General features: G+C 44.9%; 1 protein-coding gene across 2 annotated transcripts in view; it reads right to left on the bottom strand.

The window, feature by feature from the left end:
* Window positions 1-10,027, bottom strand: part of LOC309333451 (synaptotagmin-like protein 2) — a 55,797-nt gene extending 45,770 nt beyond the window's left edge. For both annotated transcript variants that reach the window (XM_081846962.1, XM_081846963.1), the window contains exon 1: window positions 9,861-10,027. The gene's annotated coding sequence lies outside the window, so the exon portion shown is untranslated. The remainder of the gene's footprint in view (window positions 1-9,860) is intronic.
* Window positions 10,028-17,887: the final 7,860 nt, after the last annotated feature.

The following is a 17,887-nucleotide window of genomic DNA, read 5'->3' as shown; positions in this document are numbered from 1 at the left end:
GATGGGGACGAAACTTGAATTAGCTAGCTTTGCCTGTCATTGGCTCTAGCTCAACCCACTGTCAGCTTCCCATCCTACCAGTTCCAATGAGCACCAGTCACCACTGCAAAGTTGTTTTTGTTTTCCTGGGCATTTGGAGAACACAAATGACTGGATGTTTTCACCTTGACTATGGGCTCATCCAGGCTTCCTTTTGTGCTGAATTTCTAGGCACAGCTCTGAACTTTAAAGCACCATGTCTGAGTGCTTCCTCTGCCCCGCTGCTTTCCCTACAAAATCCTTAATCTGAGAAAACGGCAATCTGTTTTGTTAGCAAATGGTGAATTGTCATTTGTTCCAATTCAGAGGCAAAGAGTGGGTTTTTGCTGGGAAAGCACCAGGGCAAAAACCCTCTCCAAAACCACACATGGAGATGGTGCTTTAAAGCACCGGGGGTGGGGGTGGTAATGTGGATGACCCCTATGCATTCTTATTTTTTGCTTTCAAACTTCATGTAAATCACTTCGGGGAAGTGGTGCACACAACCAGAAAACCTAACCTATCTTGTGCAGGACATGTGGTTGTTATGGGTAGGTGTTGTGCTATGAGCCTGAAGAAAGAAAGAAAGAAAGAAAGAAAGAAAGAAAGAAAGGAAGGAAGGAAGGAAGGAAGGAAGGAAGGAAGGGAGGAAGGAAGGAAGAAGAGAGGAGGGAAAGGTACGTTAAAAATAAAAATCAAGGCCTCTACTGTGTTGGGATTTTGCCCTCTCAGTTTAGTACACAACTGCCAATCAATAGCATGACAAACTGTCACCTAGTTGGGTGCCCTGAATGGAATATTGTGCTGCTTGAGGCAAAGAACAAAATGGTGCCCCCTCAGTTTTGTCAGTTGCATCCAACAATGCACAGATCCCACTTGTGCAATGGGACTTCTGTTTCCCTCCAGCTCCCTAACCCTCCAGAGTTGACTTTGAAAGAATGTGGGAAGTTGAAGAGGGCAGGAGAGGAAGAGGAGTTCCGGCACACAAAGGTGTCTTTTGTGCCAGTGGAACTTCAGCATTGGATGTAGCCCTATTTGCAGAAAATGCCTGGACTGGCCGTTGAATTTGAGACAGCGTCATCCAACACACTCAAGGCCAGGAATGTCATGTAGGTGATATAGAACAGGTTATGAATCACACACAGGTTTTCAAGGGTGGAAGCAAAACTCAGGTGGAGGAAAGTGACTAGCTGCAGAGAGCAGGGGCTGCTCCACTGTTCTTACATTGCAGCAGCAACATAGCAGCTCCCTTCAGTCATTTCTCTTGATGCGATGGAAATAGCATGGAGAGAGCAGGAACACATCCCCTGATGGATCTGTCCATATGCTGGCCCTAAAGGTCTGAGATAGGAAATCTGGCTCTTTTTGTAGGTCCCCTGTATGATTTAGACCCCAGAATGATCATGCTTCCCCCAGGGCATCCTGGGAACCGTAGTTTGTTATGGTCCTAAGAGTTGTTAGACCTACATTTCACAGAATGTTCAAGATTCTAAATCACGCATGAAGTCTATGGTCACATCTGCACCCTATATATTTAAAGCATTCTTGTACCACTTTAACTGCCATGATTTCCCATAAAGCATCCTGGGAACTGTAGTTTGTTAAGGATGTTGAGCGGTATTAGAGATACACCCTGCCAATTATCCTCAGAGATCTACAGTTTGGTTTAACAAACAGTCCTCCCTCCCTCTAGCATTTTGGATCTCTGTGAGGGGAATATGAGGCTTCCTAACAGCTTTCAACATCCTTAAACTACAGCCCTATTACTCTTAAAGTGGTATAATAGTGATTTAAATATAAGGTGGAAGCGTGGTATATTCACACAGAGCAGGCATCTTTCTTCAGTCCTTTGGCTCCAGTGAATGGGCAGCAGGGGTTGGGGCCACCGAAAATGGGATGGCAAGGGAGGGACCCAGCAAGTATTGCTCCTCCTTCCTCCTCACGTGATTCTAATTGCCGGAGGGGGAAATTAGTGGAAGGAGGTTATGTCAATGTACAGTGGTGCCTCGCAAGACGAAAATAATCCGTTCCGCGAGTCTCTTCGTCTAGCAGTTTTTTCATCTTGCAAAGCATCCCTATTAGCGGCTTAGCGGATTAGCGCTATTAGCGGCTTAGAAAAAGGGGGGGAAAGGGGGAAAACTCGCAAGACTCGCAAGACGTTTTCGTCTTGCAAAGCAAGCCCATAGGGAAATTCGTCTTGCGAAGCGCCTCGAAAAACGGAAAACCCTTTCGTCTAGCGGGTTTTTCGTCTTGCGAGGCATTCGTCTTGCGGGGCACCACTGTACTTAAAAAATACTTCTGAGATGTGAAGGGGTACAGGTTTACTCTGCTTTAGCACCACCCACTCCCCATATTGAAGCAAAAGTTCTGAGCAGAGGTTTAAAAAACCTCTCATTTAATCTATTGCATCCTACCCAAGACAGGCCAAATTGTGAAAAACCAGTCGTGCACATCATCTCCAACCAAAGGTGAAAATGTCCATTATTGGCCAAAGTGAATGAGGTGTGCTTCAAACGCCTTAAAACTCCAGCTCAGTGTAGAAGGAATTGCTGAGCTGGCACACACTCACCAGAAAACAAAGAGAGCTGTGTGGTTTATCACAAAACAGCAGCTCTCCCCATTCCACCTGTGTTTTTTCACCCCGAGGGTCAAGGCCTGACTCTGTCAATATCAAGAAATAATCTCACCCTTCAGAAATGCTCCCCTGAAAGCTTTTATTGTTTCAGTTATCCAGCTTCAAGGTGGAAGCAATGCAAAAGAAGAAGAAGCAATTTGTTACTTCCAAGCTGTCAAGACTTCTTATTAGGTTACAACAGGTGGGACCTGCAATAAAATGTTCCAGCACATCCCCTCTTGTTTAATGGACGAAAGGTGGAAGGAGAGGCGTGTAGATCTGAAATGCTGATCACTTGGACTTTAGTGACTGGAATGTAGCCTACACTAGAAATTAAAAACTACACCCATTCCTCTGTCTACTTTTGCCCCCTGCCTCATCCAACACCAGCATGTGACAAACACACTCCTCTGAAGGTTCCTTCATTCCTACACCATTTGCATGGATACAAAACGCTACTCAGAACCCATAATGACAGTGGAACATTAAGAGACTTAACTGCTGTAGTTTAAATATTTGGAAATAGTGTTGATTTTATAGGTGTAGCATGTTTAACCAGCCTAGGCCACCGGATGTAGCCTCTTCACTTTCCATATTGTTAGATGGAACAATGAGACACTGAAGAGATCTCCAAGCTGTTGTCCTATGCAGCACTGGAAACTGGAAAGTTCTATTTCCCGTGCCTCTGTTTTGCATACAAAACACACATTGGCTGGAATATGCAAATGATGTCCCTCAGTGGTTGAGTTATTGGAGATTAGAGAAGCCCTAGGTGCCTATGGGTAAGTTCATGTCACCTGTGACCAGGAGACCAGCTCCTGGGAGCACCCACTGGAGTAGCACACCTGTAATGTGTGTAAATCTGATGTAGATTTTCAATTTCGTTGTTCTGTATGGGACAAAGACAATGAAGATTATTGTATCGTAAAGGTGCATGTCCTGCAACTGGAAATGGCTGAACAGGCATGTATGTAACATCACTAGCTCCACCTCTGAGCCACTCAGTGCTTCCACCTCACAGGTTCAAAGGAGCTGACCTTTGGCAAGCAAAAGGGAACAAACTGAAACTGTAACTAGTGCTAAAAGTTATGGTTTGCATAGCATTAATCAAAGCCTTAAAAGGTTGCACAGGTGTAACAATCTGCAGTTGCTCAAGGTGAACAATCTGAAACAAGCCAGTTTATTCAACTGCACCAGCTGCACATCAGTCAGCATAATAGTGGTGCCTGCCAAATGGCAGCTTCCGCAAACTGTTGCCCCAATCTGTATCATCTCAACATGCTCCTTGAAAGACAAATGGCTCCATTTGGCATCACCTCCAAACATTTATTTGATTTCTCCGTTCAAGGGGACCTGTGCTTTACTCCCCAAGGTGTATTTACAGCAAGCTGACAATGGTCAGAATGGGCTTTTATTCACTCGTGTGACTTTATTGGAAGGTTACTCAAGATAATTTGCTGCTCGTTTGGTTGCGCTACAATCTTTCTGAGTTGCAGATAACACTATTGATTTATAGTGCAATCAAAAGTGAGGCAGCGACACAATGAGCACATTCTCCTTGCCAGGTGGAGAAAATTCATTATGTGCATGGAGAATACATTTTCTCAAGAAGAAAATCATGAAATGAGCCCTGTAATGAACAACAGGAAAGTGAGAGAGGCTGGAGCTTAAACGGCACCTCGTTCAGATAAAGACGTCAAGCAGAGCTTGGGATAGCACAGTCAGTACAGGATGAGACACTTAGTCTCATGGTTGTGGGTTTGAAGCCCACATTGAGCAAAGGATTCCTGCACTGCAGAGGGTTGGACTAGGTGACTCTCATGCTACCTTCCAACTCTACAATTCTACAATCCTACGAAACGTGCACAGTTTGTGCACAGTTTGACTGATGCATTGCAAGTACTGAGCTGGGACGGAGGACTAAACCAGGGATGGGGAGTGTGTGACTCTCCAGATGTTGCCGAGCTCCCAACATCCATCACAAAGTGCTCACTAGCCAAGCTGGAGGGGCTGATGGGAGTAGGAGTGCAACAACATCTGGAAGGCCACAGGTGCTCCATCTTATCATAGCCCTCCAAGCGCACTGAAAAATCTTAGGAGCAGGGCTGTTAGCCTCCCGCATCTTTGGAATTTTCTATTTGGACTGTGACGTTCCACTTTCATAGAAGGAGCAAGGAAGGCAGAATCAAACAAACCTCACTGCAGAATCTTAACTCCTTTGACAACAAGAAGTACTTATGCCTGAATGCAGTGGTGGCTGATGGGACTGATGGAATGCAAGACAGGACAGAGGGCAGGGCAGCTAAAAGCTAGGGGTAGGCAGAACACACTTGATACCCCCCTACAGAATTTAAGTAGTGGTGATGGTGGTGGTTAAGAGAGAGAGCAAGGTTAGAGGCTGGGAAGGAGAAGAAAAAGAGGTTATGTATGAGAAAAAGAAATGCACAAGAGGTTGGGCGGCAGGGAGAAGGAGAGAGAGGTTAAGAGCAAAAAACTCAAATCCATATGAGGGCAGCACCTTTATAAGGCCAATGAAAATTGGCCAAAATACAGTATGTCACAAAATAGCTTGCAAGCTTTTGCGTTTCCCACAATGCTTCATCAGATTCGACTGTAAACAAAGGTAGGAGTTCTGGAGAACTCCCAAGCTTGCACATTGTTTTATAGCATTTTGACTGGCCTAATAAAAGTATTACCCTAACATGGTTTGTTTGTTTGTTTGTTTGTTTGTTTGTTTGTTTCCTGTTTCTTATGGGCCAACACAGCTATCTTTACTTTTCTATATACAGTGGTACCTTGGGTTAAGTAATTAATTTGTTCTGGAGGTCTGTTCTTAACCTGAAACTGTTCTTAACCTGAAGCACCACTTTAGCTAATGGGGTCTCCTGCTGCTGTTGCACCGCCTGAGCATGATTTCTGTTCTCATCCTGAAGCAAAGTTCTTAACCCGAGGTAATATTTCTGGGTTAGTGGAGTCTGTAACCTGAAGCGTATGTAACCTGACGCATATGTAACCCGAGGTACCACTGTAACTTGGAAAAAAAACCATAGCAGCATATATAGAGTTCGTGCACAGTCTCCCATCCAGATCTTGACCAGACCAGGTGCCTTCAGACCAAGTCCACCCTCCTCCTTTTATCGTTAGGCACAAAGCCTTCTCTTGCCTCCCTGTCTCAGAACAGATTTGAGAGGAAGCGCTTAGGAATGCATTCCTCGAGCAAAGCTTTTCATTCAGGAATGCCCTTTCTGAATGGAAGCTTTGCTGCTTGGTTTGTTCTGGTATTTCCCATCACATATCTATCCAAAAGGCACGATAACTATGTTCGTACTCCCCCAGCTATTTCAACATCAGATTTTAGGAAGAAGAGACAACTGTGTATTTCAGATGGAAACTCCCACCCTGAACATTTTTTGTGCCAGTTGTGGTTTTGATGAGAAAGATTTTCAAGTAAGCACACTTAGGAAGACTAGAGATGTATTTTAATTTTCAGGTTCATGGTTCTGTTGTAATTTGTAACAGGTGAAAGCCCAAGACTTTCTGCTGCCTGAGACAGATCAGCAAGTGCTACCCAAAGTCAAGGGGAATGGTACATAAGAACATAGGCAGCTGCCTTATGCTTAGTCAGAACATGGGTCCTACCAGTCCTACCTGGAATCTGGAACCACCTGCATTGATGGATGGATTGATTATCCCACCTTTCCTCCAAGAAGCTCCAGATAGCATACATGGTTCCCCTCCCTATCCCTATTTTATCGTTACAACAACCTGAACAACTCCTGCAAGGGAGGTTAGGCTAACACAGAGCTCAAACTGAGTTCAAATAGGCTTACAACATAAAAAATATGTAACTGCAACAAAACAAAAGTAGTCATAAACAATAAATAAAACATCAACAAATACACAACCAAACTGAACAATTTCCACATAAATCACAACATCTAAAATGAAGATATAACAACAACAACAAAACAGAAACCCCAACAAAAACACTCCAACCCCATTTTATGCTGGGAAATGTGTACTTGGAAGGACATTTCATGTGATCACTCCTATGATCAGTGTGTCTCTGTGTGTGTACATAATATTTGTTTGCATTTACTTGTTTATGATCTGTTTCCTTCAGACCTTCGAGTATAAGATGACCCATACATTACATCATTATAATAATTTGAAAGTTTTATTTTTTTTTGGGGGGGGGGGAATCCAAAATCTCTTTATTATGTTCAATCAAAATCGTCACAAAATAGTGTGCAATCTTTTCACTCCACCAGAACTCCTATTCGAGGTGAATGTTAAACAAGGAGGGTAGAGGGGGCAGAAAGGATAAGAAGGTGATTTGCCACTGAAACCAAAATGTCTGCCTTGGTCAATGTTTCAATTCTGTTGCATAGTCGTAGAAGGGGCACAGCTACAGAGGCATAACTATGGGGGTTAACCTGGTGTCATGCTCCTTATCCAAATTTTCCCCTACCCCTTACAGCTGCAGTAATAAAAGGTAAAGGGACCCCTGACCATTAGGTCCAGTCGTGACTGACTCTGGGGTTGCAGCGCTCATCTCGCTTTATTGGCCGAGGGAGCCGGCGTACAGCTTCCAAGTCATGTGGCCAGCATGACTAAGCCACTTCTGGCGAACCAGAGCAGCGCATGGAAATGCCGTTTACCTTCCTGCCGGAGCAATACCTATTTATCTACTTGCACTCTGACATGCTTTTGAACTGCTAGGTTGGCAGGAGCAGGGACCGAGCAACGGGAGCTCACCCCGTCACGGGGATTCGAACTGCCGACCTTCTGATCGGCAAGTCCTAGGCTCTGTGGTTTAACCCACAGCGCCACCCGTGTCCCTAGCTGCAGTAATACTTATTCATTTATTCTCTACTCTTACGTTCACATCCCATCTTTTCTCTACACTTCTCTCTCTCTCTCTCTCTTTCCTTGTTATCCTCGCAACAACCCTGTGAGGTAGGTTAGGATGAGAGACAGTGACTGGCCTAAAGTTACTCAGTGGACCTACTCAGTGGACCTAAAGTTACCCACTGGCCTAAAGTTACCCAGTGCTCGCTTCGGCAGCACATATACTAAAGTTACCCTGGCTGAGTGGCGTTTTGAACCCTGGTCTCCTGGCTCCTACTCCAGCACTCTAACCACTACAGCACACTGGCTTGGTTCTGCATCCCTTCTGATTTGGCTGTGAGAACTAGTCCAATCACAGCTCCTCCACCAGTAACCTGTACATATATGGTGGAAGCTCAGGCCAAAGGAGCCCATCTGGTCTAGCATCCCGTTCTCACAGAGACCAATCAGATGCCTCTGGGAAGTCCACAAGCAGGACCTGAGTGCCACAGTGTTCTCGCCACTTGTGATTTCCCAGCAACTAGTATTCAAAGGCATAATGCCTCCCTGGCATTCAGAGACATACTAAGGTTTAAGAGCAGCTTAAGAGGATGATTTTCATCAGGACCGTGACTGCAGGGGATAGGGTTAAACATTGCTCCCTGTGCTTCTAAGTCCTACTCCTGATCACTTCTCATTCCAAGCTATTCTTTAACTTCTAAAAAATTAGACCCGTTAATTGTAGTCACACATGTAATGTCACATGTGCTACTTTAGTCTTTGCACATTTGCAATCAAGTGCTTGTCACATGCATAAGCAGTTGGATCATTCAAGGTATAGGCTTAAGAGCATATTAAGTCATATTTCCCTTGAGCAAACAAACCTGCAATGCATGATGACTGCATACACCTGGCATTGCCCGCATGACAATCATGCATTTGTCCCCAACCCAGAGTGGCAAGTCAGAAAGGAGGAGGATGTGTGAAGCAAGCAAAGAAAGATAGGTCACACCTGAGCACTGCTAAAAGAAAGAAAATGCATCACCACCTGCCTCCCAAAAGGATAACGATCTGCATGAAGAGCTAAGAGCATATTTGTAACTAAGAACTAGTGCCTGGGGTTTTCTTTTTCCTCCTCCCTCCCACTCCCTTTCCCTTTTCTTCTGTGTCTTTCAAACTGTAAGTTTGAGTGGGACTTTCTTATTACTGTATTCTTAAGAATAAGTTGCTCTGGGAACCCCCACTTTTTTGCTGAAGGGGGATAAAAATGCTGTTCATATGCCAATTTTTTAATACATGCAAATTTTGAAGTAATAATACTAGTCATTTGAACACCCAAGATCTCACCATTCTGCTGCCCAGGTGATCCCTGGTGACGGGCAACTTCAAGACTCTCCTTTTTAGAGGTTCTTTTTGAGGGAGAGGGGTGCTTCCAAGCAAGTGTGGGATGGGTGCTCGTCCTCATGCATACATTTTTTTTCTTTGCAACAACTACACAAAGTCCTTGGGGTGAAAATGACAGACTGTATTGCACCCAGCTCCCACCCACCCCTTTAATCCAAATTTACATTTTCTGGGAAATTTTTGATAAGACATGTTGCCAACAAGCCATTTGCAATAGCTGAATGAAACTTCACAATATGCACACTTTCAAGACTGAATCTCGCTTGAAAATAGTAACATTTATATATAACTGAAAATTCAGGTTGCCTAATTATAGCTGACCGGGTGCCTATTGCACAACAAACCCAGTCCATCGCAAAAATTAAAATAAATACATCACTGTTTGCATTAAAGAAAACGATGGGGGAAACGATGTTGTATAAGAACTGCTTTAGGCAACATGGTCTAGCCCCCGCAGCAGACAAACCAGGATGAAAATGTGCAATAAATAAACGGAACGTCATGAGAAAACGGGGAGGAAGTCCGCTTGAACTTTAAAACCGGGTCTGGACCCGGCTGCCCTTCAAACACAGGACTGTCTCTGTAAAGTGGGGCACATGGTCCCGAATGGAAGAAAATGAGAGCCAATAGAACGGTGAAGAGTTTTGCGACTATGACTTTGGAGGAGGGAAACCAGAGTTCGGATCCCTCACTCAGCCATGAAGCCTGCTGCGTGACCTCGAGCCTCTCTCAGCCTAACCTACCTCACAGGGTTGCTGTGAGGATAAAATGAGAAGGAGCAGAACCAGGCGCAGCAGTTCGCGCTCATTGGAGGCGGAGGTGGGCTATAAATGCAATAAACAAGAGAAAGAAGTGGGGGCGGGGAGAGGAGGACAGAAGCAAGCTGGCAAATGCACCCCTGCTGGGCAAGGCGAGCGGGCTAGAAAGTTACCCGGCAAGTTTCGCCCGTGCCAGGCTGAACTAAGCTGGGCGCTCCCTTTCGCTGCTCCCTTACCTGGGCAGCTGCTGCTGCTGCTACCGTCGCCGGCCAGAGCTTCCCGATGCCGGGGAGGCAGCAGCTCGGTGGGTTGAATCAGCAGCAGGAGCGGACGCGCGCTCCCAAGTGCGCAAGAACACCCCTGGGGCTTGCCGCCGGCGACCAGCCTTCTTGGCAAAAGCGCAGCCGCTTCTGCGCCTCTCGCCCTCTGCGCTTCTCCGCTCCTCCTCCTCCCAACACAGCCAGACCTAACAGCCCGGCTGCAGAGGCGTGAAAACCCGGCCTGGATTCCAGCATCCAGACCTTTGGCCAGAACTTCATGCGCGCGCGCGTGTGTGTGGAGCGCGCCCAAGGAACGAGCAACAGGCGGAAAAACCTGGGCTGGGCGCAGGGGACAGCACGAGCGGCACTCCCGCTAAGGTGGGCTGGGCTGGCCGGTCTGTGCAAACAAACATTGCAACATTGAAGGCAAAGGGAAAAGCCCCGCTTCCATCTTTGGCCGTCTGGAGAATGGGCAGCGTTGCATACACTAAACTGGATGTCGAGGATAAATAACTAAAGGGATAGTGCTGGGGGGAAAGGTGACCCTTGTCGGTATGGATCACTTGTGAGGCTTGGGTTGCAATGTTTTCAGTTTGCTGAATCATAGAATTGCAGAGTTGGAAAGGATCCTAAGGGTCATGTAGTCCAACCCCTTGCAGTGCAGGAAACTCAACTAAAGCATCTGTGACAGATGGTCATCCAACCTCTGCTTAAAAACTTTCCTTAGGCAGACCATTCCACTGTCAAACAGCTCTTACTGTCAAAAAGTTCCTCTTAATGTTTAATTGGAATCTCATTTCCTTTAAGGGACACAGGTGGCACTGTGGGTTAAACCACTGAGCCTCTTGGGCTTGCCAATCAGAAGGTCGGCAGTTTGAATCCCCGCGATGGGGTGAGCTCCTGTTGCTCGGTCCCTGATCCTGCCAACCTAGCAGTTCAAAAACTCGTCAAAATGCAAGTAGATAAATAGATACCACTCCGGCGGGAAGGTAAACAGCGTTTCTGTGCACTGCTCTGGTTTGCCAGAAGCGGCTTAGTCATGCTGGCCACATGACCCAGAAGCTGTACGCCAGCTCCCTTGGCCAGTAAAGCAAGATGAGCACTGCAACCCCAGAGTCAGCCACAACTGGGCCTAATGGTCAGGGGTCCCTTTACCTTTACATTTCCTTTAACTTTAAGCCATTGGTTTGAGTCCTACCCCCCAAAGCAGGAGAAAACAAGCCTGCTCCATCTTCCACGTGACTGCCCTGTAGATATTTGAAGATGACTACCGCATCTCCTGTCAGTTTCCTCTTTTCCAGGCTAAACACACCTAAGTGCCTCCTAAGGCTTGGTTTCCAGACACTTAATCATCTTGGTTGCCCTTCTCTCCACACATTCCAGCTTGTCAATATCCTTCTTAAACTGTGGTGCCCAGAACTGGATGCAGTACTCCAGGTGATATCATAATGATTTGTATTTTTGTTTGCTATTTTATTATATTATTAGTTTCATAAAATTTATATACTGCTTGGGGGTGGGAGCTCAGCTTCATAGTTATGCTTTTTGGAGGGAGTTTCACTATCCCACTATTGCTTAAGGAAGGGAGATAATTGTTTTCCCCAAATAAGTGGGGGACATCCCACCCCTACTCTTTTCAAGACACTTCTATTTTTTCTTGTTCCCCTCACTTTTTTTGCATTTCCTCAATTTCCTTCTCTTTCCTTCTTTGCCATTTTTCCTACCTTCTTATTTCTACCTGTTAATTCTTATTTTCTCTTCCCTCTTTCATGTTCTTTCTTTTGGTTACAAATAGTATGTGGTGGGTGGGCAGTGTGCTGTCTGGTCCCCCCACCCCGGCCAGGACACCAGGAGTGTAGTTAGGTGATTTCGACCCTGCTAGCTTCAACATCTCTCTTCATTTCTGTATTGTTTCGTGGTCTCTTACAGTATAAAGGTAAAGGTAAAGGTACCCCTGACAATTAGGTCCAGTCACAGACCACTTTGGGGTTGTGCGCTCATCTCACTCTATAGGCTGAGGGAGCCGGTGTTTGTCCGCAGACAGCTTCCGGGTCATGTGGCCAGCATGACAAAGCTGCTTCTGGCGAACCAGAGCAGCGCACGGAAACACCGTTTACCTTCCTGCCGGAGTGGTATCTATTTATCTACTTGCACTTTGACGGTCTTTTGAACTGCTTGGAGGGCAGGAGCTGGGACCGAGCAACAGCTTCCGATCGGCAAGCCCTAGGCTCTGTGGTTTAGACCACAGCGCCCTCTTACAGTATATCAATTATTAAATATTACATTATATTACAGGCTCAAGCCCTCTACTGTATATATGTCAGATATCCTGCTTGAGTTCTATGCGGGCAACAGCAATACAGTGGTACCTCAGGTTACATATGCTTCAGGTTACATACGTTTCAGGTTACAGACTCCGCTAACCCAGAAATAGTACCTCAGGTTAAGAACTTTGCTTCAGGATGAGAACAGAAATCGTGCAGCGGTGGTGCAGCGGCAGCAGGAGGCCCCATTAGCTAAAGTGGTGCTTCAGGTTAAGAACAGTTTCAGGTTAAGAACAGACCTCCAGAACGAATTAAGTTCTTAACCCGAGGTACCACTGTAGTAAAGAGGAGGAAGCTGACAGGCAGTGATGCCACCCCCAGGACTGGTTGCAGGTAAATAAGGAGGTAGGCAGGTGAGGGCTGGCTAAGGGCAGACTGAAGTTGGTGGGGCAGTGCCCCATTTGTCCTAATGGAGCAGCCTGCATGTAGGATATGTTTCACTGAAAGGCAAAAATGCCCTGTTTTACTACTGTTTAAAAACCCCATGCTCGTGTTAAGTAGGGGTCTAGTGCTCTCTAGTGGTAGGAAGAAGCATCACTTCTATTACTAACTTCTGAGTTGTCTTTCAAGAGTGGGTAACATTTGGACTTGTCAGTGGGATCTACTTTGTTTTCCCCTGAAATGCTGACACCCACAAAGTGAAGCCAGGTGAATGAATGAATGAATGAATGAATGAACTTTATTACGGTCTCAGACCAGGTTTAAAAAGCATATAGATAAAATAGCAGTTAGGATTTTTTAAACCGATAAGGCATAGGATAAAACATCTGGATAAAATACAGGATTAGACACGGATAGTGGATGGATAAAAAACTGATAACTAAAACAAATAAGAACTAAAAACAAACAAGGACACGCAGTTAAAACAACTGTGAGAGCAAAAGAACTAAAAGATTCGCAGTTAAAACAACTATAAGAGGCTGCAGAGTAAAAGCCTCTTAAATAGAGGACACTCACAACATTAAAAACTGCTGTGCAGATATGGTTAAAACAGACAATTAAAACAATGTACAACACTAAATTTAGCAGCAATGTACAACTATAAACTGACTCAGGGAGTTGACTCAGAACCATCCATGAAGCCGTGTTTGGGGCTTTTCATGCCAGACTATTTTGAGATGGGTGATGGTCTGCGCCTACAGATCTGTACACAGAATCTGGCGACCGTCCATGTCATCTTCTGATCTTTGCCTAGCAGCAAAAGGTCAAATTTTTGCTTTTGTGGGAGGTCGGCGAGCCTCACCACTAGGGGAGCAAAGATCTTACTACGTGCCTCTTCATAAAAGGGGCATCTAAAGAACAAGTGTTCTGGGCTTCCTATCTCTCCCAATGGACAGGTGCAAAGTCTCTGGGCATACGGGACCCTTCTAAAGGCTCCAACCAGACATCATGTTTGCTGACTGGGAACAGTTATGGACCACTGGTGTGAAATTCACGGCATGTAATGCCTTAAAAGAAAATATTATGAAAATGATGTACAGGTGGTACATGACCCCAGTCAAGCTTGCAAAAGTATATCATTTGACTGATAATAAATGTTGGAAATGTAAAGAAACGAGGGAACATTCTTTCACCTTTGGTGGACGTGCCCAAGGATCAAGGCTTTATGGGAAATGATCTATAATGAACTGAAAAAGGTATTTAAATATACCTTCCCTAAGAAACCAGAGGCCTTTCTTCTGGGCATTGTCGGCCAATTGGTGTTAAAGAAGGACAGAACATTTTTTATGTATGCAACAACAGCAGCAAGAATACTTATCGCAAAGTATTGGAAGACACAAGATTTGCCCACCCTGGAAGAATGGCAGATGCAAGTGATAGACTATATGGAATTGGCAGAAATGACTGGCAGAATCCGAGACCTGGGAGAAGAGTTGGTGGAAGAGGACTGGAAGAAGTTTAAGGACTATCTCCAAAAACATTGTAAAATGTTTGTATGTTAAATTGATGTTGGTTATAAAGATAATATGGCATCAGTGACATAGCTAAAAGGAATATGCAAAAATGTTTTAAAAGAAAAGGGTGAAAAGACCAGATTAAAATTATGTCAAATCTAAACAAAATGATACAAGGGATTAAGTTATAAAGAACACGTAAAAATTGGTTTTAAAAAGAAAGGAAAAATCGGAGACATAATAGGTTGAAATGTATAATATTGAATAAGATTTGAAAAAGGGTAAGGAATTGCTGAATTTGATTGTGTAAAGGGGAATACAGAAAAGGGAGATGTGAGGAAGTCAGGAAAGAGGGTTATAAAGATAACAAGTAAAAAACCAGATTTTTTTTTCTTTACTCTATCTATGTTTTTTATTGTATTTTTCTGTTTGGATTGTGTTGTTTGTCTTATTATACAAAACTTTAATAAATATCTTTTTTTTAAAAAAAATAAAGGCTCCAACCAGGACCGGCGAGGGAAGAGCCGAACTTCTGGCAAGTGTAAAGGCCCTTCTTGCATCCCTAGATACGAGAAAGAAGAGATATACTGCTGGTGTGGCTATATATCTCTCAATTTCTCCAATTCTATAGTCGGGGCACCTTGCACAGTCCTGCTGTCTCTCGGTGTCTAATATTCTTTGCCTGACCGTAGCTTTTGCCTGGTCCAAGCCCAGACTTAGAAGGGCTTGAGGGGCAAAACCCAATTTTCGGAGGGTGTTCAGAACTGCAGTCTGCCAGCCCGACTGGAATTGGTCACAGAGGATCAATGGGGCTATCCCTCAGGGGAGCAGGTTCAATGTCAGCCATTTGTAAATTGATGTTAGGCAGATGCTAGCCTCCACTCTCATCATCCCCGTTTCCAATCTAACCCATGCGTTAGAGACACATCTGGGGACTTGGAGGAGAACTCTAAGAAATCTAGATTGAACTCTCTCAAGTGGGGAGAAAGCAGAGGAAGGTGGGCCCAAAAAGGAACCATAGAGGAGTTGTGCCAAAGTTTTGGCCTTGTATAGTTTTAGAGCTGCGGGGACAAAGAAGCCCCCTTGTGCTCTGAAGAATTTGAGGATACAATTTGCGTTTTTTTCCGCTGAACTCCCGATGGCGTTTATGTGTAGTTTGTTGGTTCCTGAGGCCTGTACCACCATTTCTAGATACTTGTAGTTTGTGACTTGTTCTAATTTATGGCCTTGGAGTTCCCAGCTTCTAAGCTTTGGTTTTTTTCCAAAAGCAAGTATCTTGGTCTTTTGATAGTTGATTTTGAGGCATTTAGATTCACAGTATGTTGCGAGCTTTCTTAGTGCTCTTTTGAGTCCAATGGGGGTTCTGGATAGAATTACCACATCATCGGCATATAGCAGGACCGAAATATGCCAATTTGTAAGCTTCGGCGGGTGGAGTTCTGAGTCATTGAGTGCAGATACTAAGTTATTTAGATAGAAATTAAATAGTAGAGGGGCCAATAGGCACACTTGCCTGACTCCTTTGAAGGTTTTAATAGGGTCTGTTAGGTGTCCTAGGCGACTGCACCTGACTCTAAGAGCCGTGTTTGCGTGCAGTGCCTGAATTAAGAGCAGGAGCCTTCTATCTATACTGGTCTCCTGTAGTCTGTCCCAGAGTCTGGTTCTGGAGACTGTATCAAATGCTGCTTTTAGGTCGACAAAGGCAGCGTATAGTGAGGCCTGCCCTCCTGATTTGTATTTGTCGATGAGATGTTGTAGCGTTAGGCAGTGATCTGTCGTGGACCTTCCGGATCTGAAGCCCGCTTGTTCTATTGCCAGAATATCTTCATTCTCTAGCCATTTTGTAAACTTGTTAAGGAGGTGCTTTGAGTAGAGTTTACTAATCACACTTAATAAGCTAATCGGCCTATAATTCGCTGGATCCCCTCTGTTGCCCTTTTTATAGATTGGGACTATTATGGCTGTTCCCCATTCCCTTGGGATGCTGCCAGTGTCATCTATGTAGGTGAAGAAGGTGACTAAGAAAGGTGCCCACCAATACGCCTGTGCTTTTATTATTTCTGGCGTAATGCCATCTGAGCCTGGGGCTTTGGCCGTTTTCAGTTGGTTTATATATGATTTCACTTCGGTTACTGAAACAGGTGGCCATTTAGCCAGTTGTTCTATATTATAATTCTGTAGTGGAGGTTCAGCGTCCTCATACAAAGATTGGAAGAATGAGACCCACAGGCTAGGGGAAATTTGTGAGGTTAAGGGGGAAATAGCTTTATGGGTGCCAGAAGTTACCAGTTTCCAGAATAGTGTCTGATCTTTTGCTTTTGCTGCACTAATTAGTTCTATCCAACATTTTCTGGTATAGGCATTCTTTTGGTGGCGTATTAGGTTTTTATACTCTTTTTTAGGGCACGGACGGCAAGATAGGCTTGGTGTCTGACAGAGTTTTCAGCTGTCAGGGCGGCTTTGTAAGCATTTTGCAGGGCTTTCTTTGCCTCAAAGCAAGTGTGATCAAACCAGGGTTTGTTTGATGTTATTGGTTTAGATGGCCTTTTTTCTGTGGTATTAAAAAGATGGGGTTTTAATTGTTGGAGCAGGCTCTCATACTTGGAAACTGGGTCCTCAGGCCTAGGATTATTTCCAAAGCCAGTTAAAATTGTATGGAGTTTTTCAGAGGTTAGAATCTTCTTCAGTTTGGAGTCAAGTGCAGGGGTCCATTTGACTCGGCAACCAAGTCGCTCTAATGCGGTGATCTCTACAGGGTATACTGTTCTCAGGAAGGGTGACTCGTTTAACGGACACACCTGGAGGTGCAAAGGGACATGGTCCCCCTCTATGAATGGGAGCACTTTTAAATTCACTATTTTTGTTAGTAATTCACTGTCCACCAACATATAATCAATTGTGCTGGATCTTACCCCAGACATGAATGTATATTTTCCGGGGATGTCACCCCTGGTGTGACCATTTAGGATATGAAGACTTAGCTGCCTAGAGAATTTGAGGAGGCAGGCTCCAGCAAAATTTGAATGCTGATCCTTTGACTGCCTTGGTAGTTGTAAGGCCTCCGGGCCAAAGTCGTCAAGGTACCCTATTTTTTTGCCTGTATTTAGTTTCTAAACTGGGGTCCTCAGGACCTAGCCTTGCGTTTAGGTTGCCTACCAGCAGGACCTTTGCTCCCGGATAGTCTGTTAGCAGTAACCTGACATAAGAGTCCAGTCTATTCCAGATGCCCTCAATATCGTTCTTTTTTTGCTTGTTGGGGGGATATAAGCGTTGATAATTAGTAAACTGCAGTTTCCCCAGGATATGAGTAGGGCCATTGCTAGGTGCTCTAGGGGGGACAGTTCCTTACAGGTGGCATTTAGGCAGAGTGAAATTAGGATGCATACCCGCCCCCCTTGAGCCTCCCTGGTCCTCTGCCTGCAACTGCTCTCACTGCATATGTGTAGTATCCTTCCAGTGATGGATTTTCGGCTGCCCACGTCTCCTGGAGAGCGATGATATTAAAGTTTTGATGGTAGAAGGGAATGTCTGTAGAATGGGAGAGGCATCTGGACCAGCCGGCAACATTCCAGGAGATGATGTTTAGGGCAGTAGTTGATTCTTGGGTTTTTAGATTCCAGGCACTCGTAGCTGTTTTCTGCTGCTGATTCCTCGGGTCCTTTGGGTTTGGCTTGACTGAGCCGCGATGCGGAGGAATGGGGGAACCTTTTGAGGGAAGGGCTAATTTGGGGGTATTAATTTGTCTGTCCAGGCAGTCACCCGCTAAGACCTTATTTCATTCCTC

Source organism: Podarcis erhardii (assembly GCF_964252035.2).
Source record: "Podarcis erhardii genome assembly, chromosome: Z".
In the NCBI taxonomy this organism is placed as follows: Eukaryota; Metazoa; Chordata; class Lepidosauria; order Squamata; family Lacertidae; genus Podarcis; species Podarcis erhardii.
This window is presented reverse-complemented; position numbering and strand designations above follow the sequence as displayed.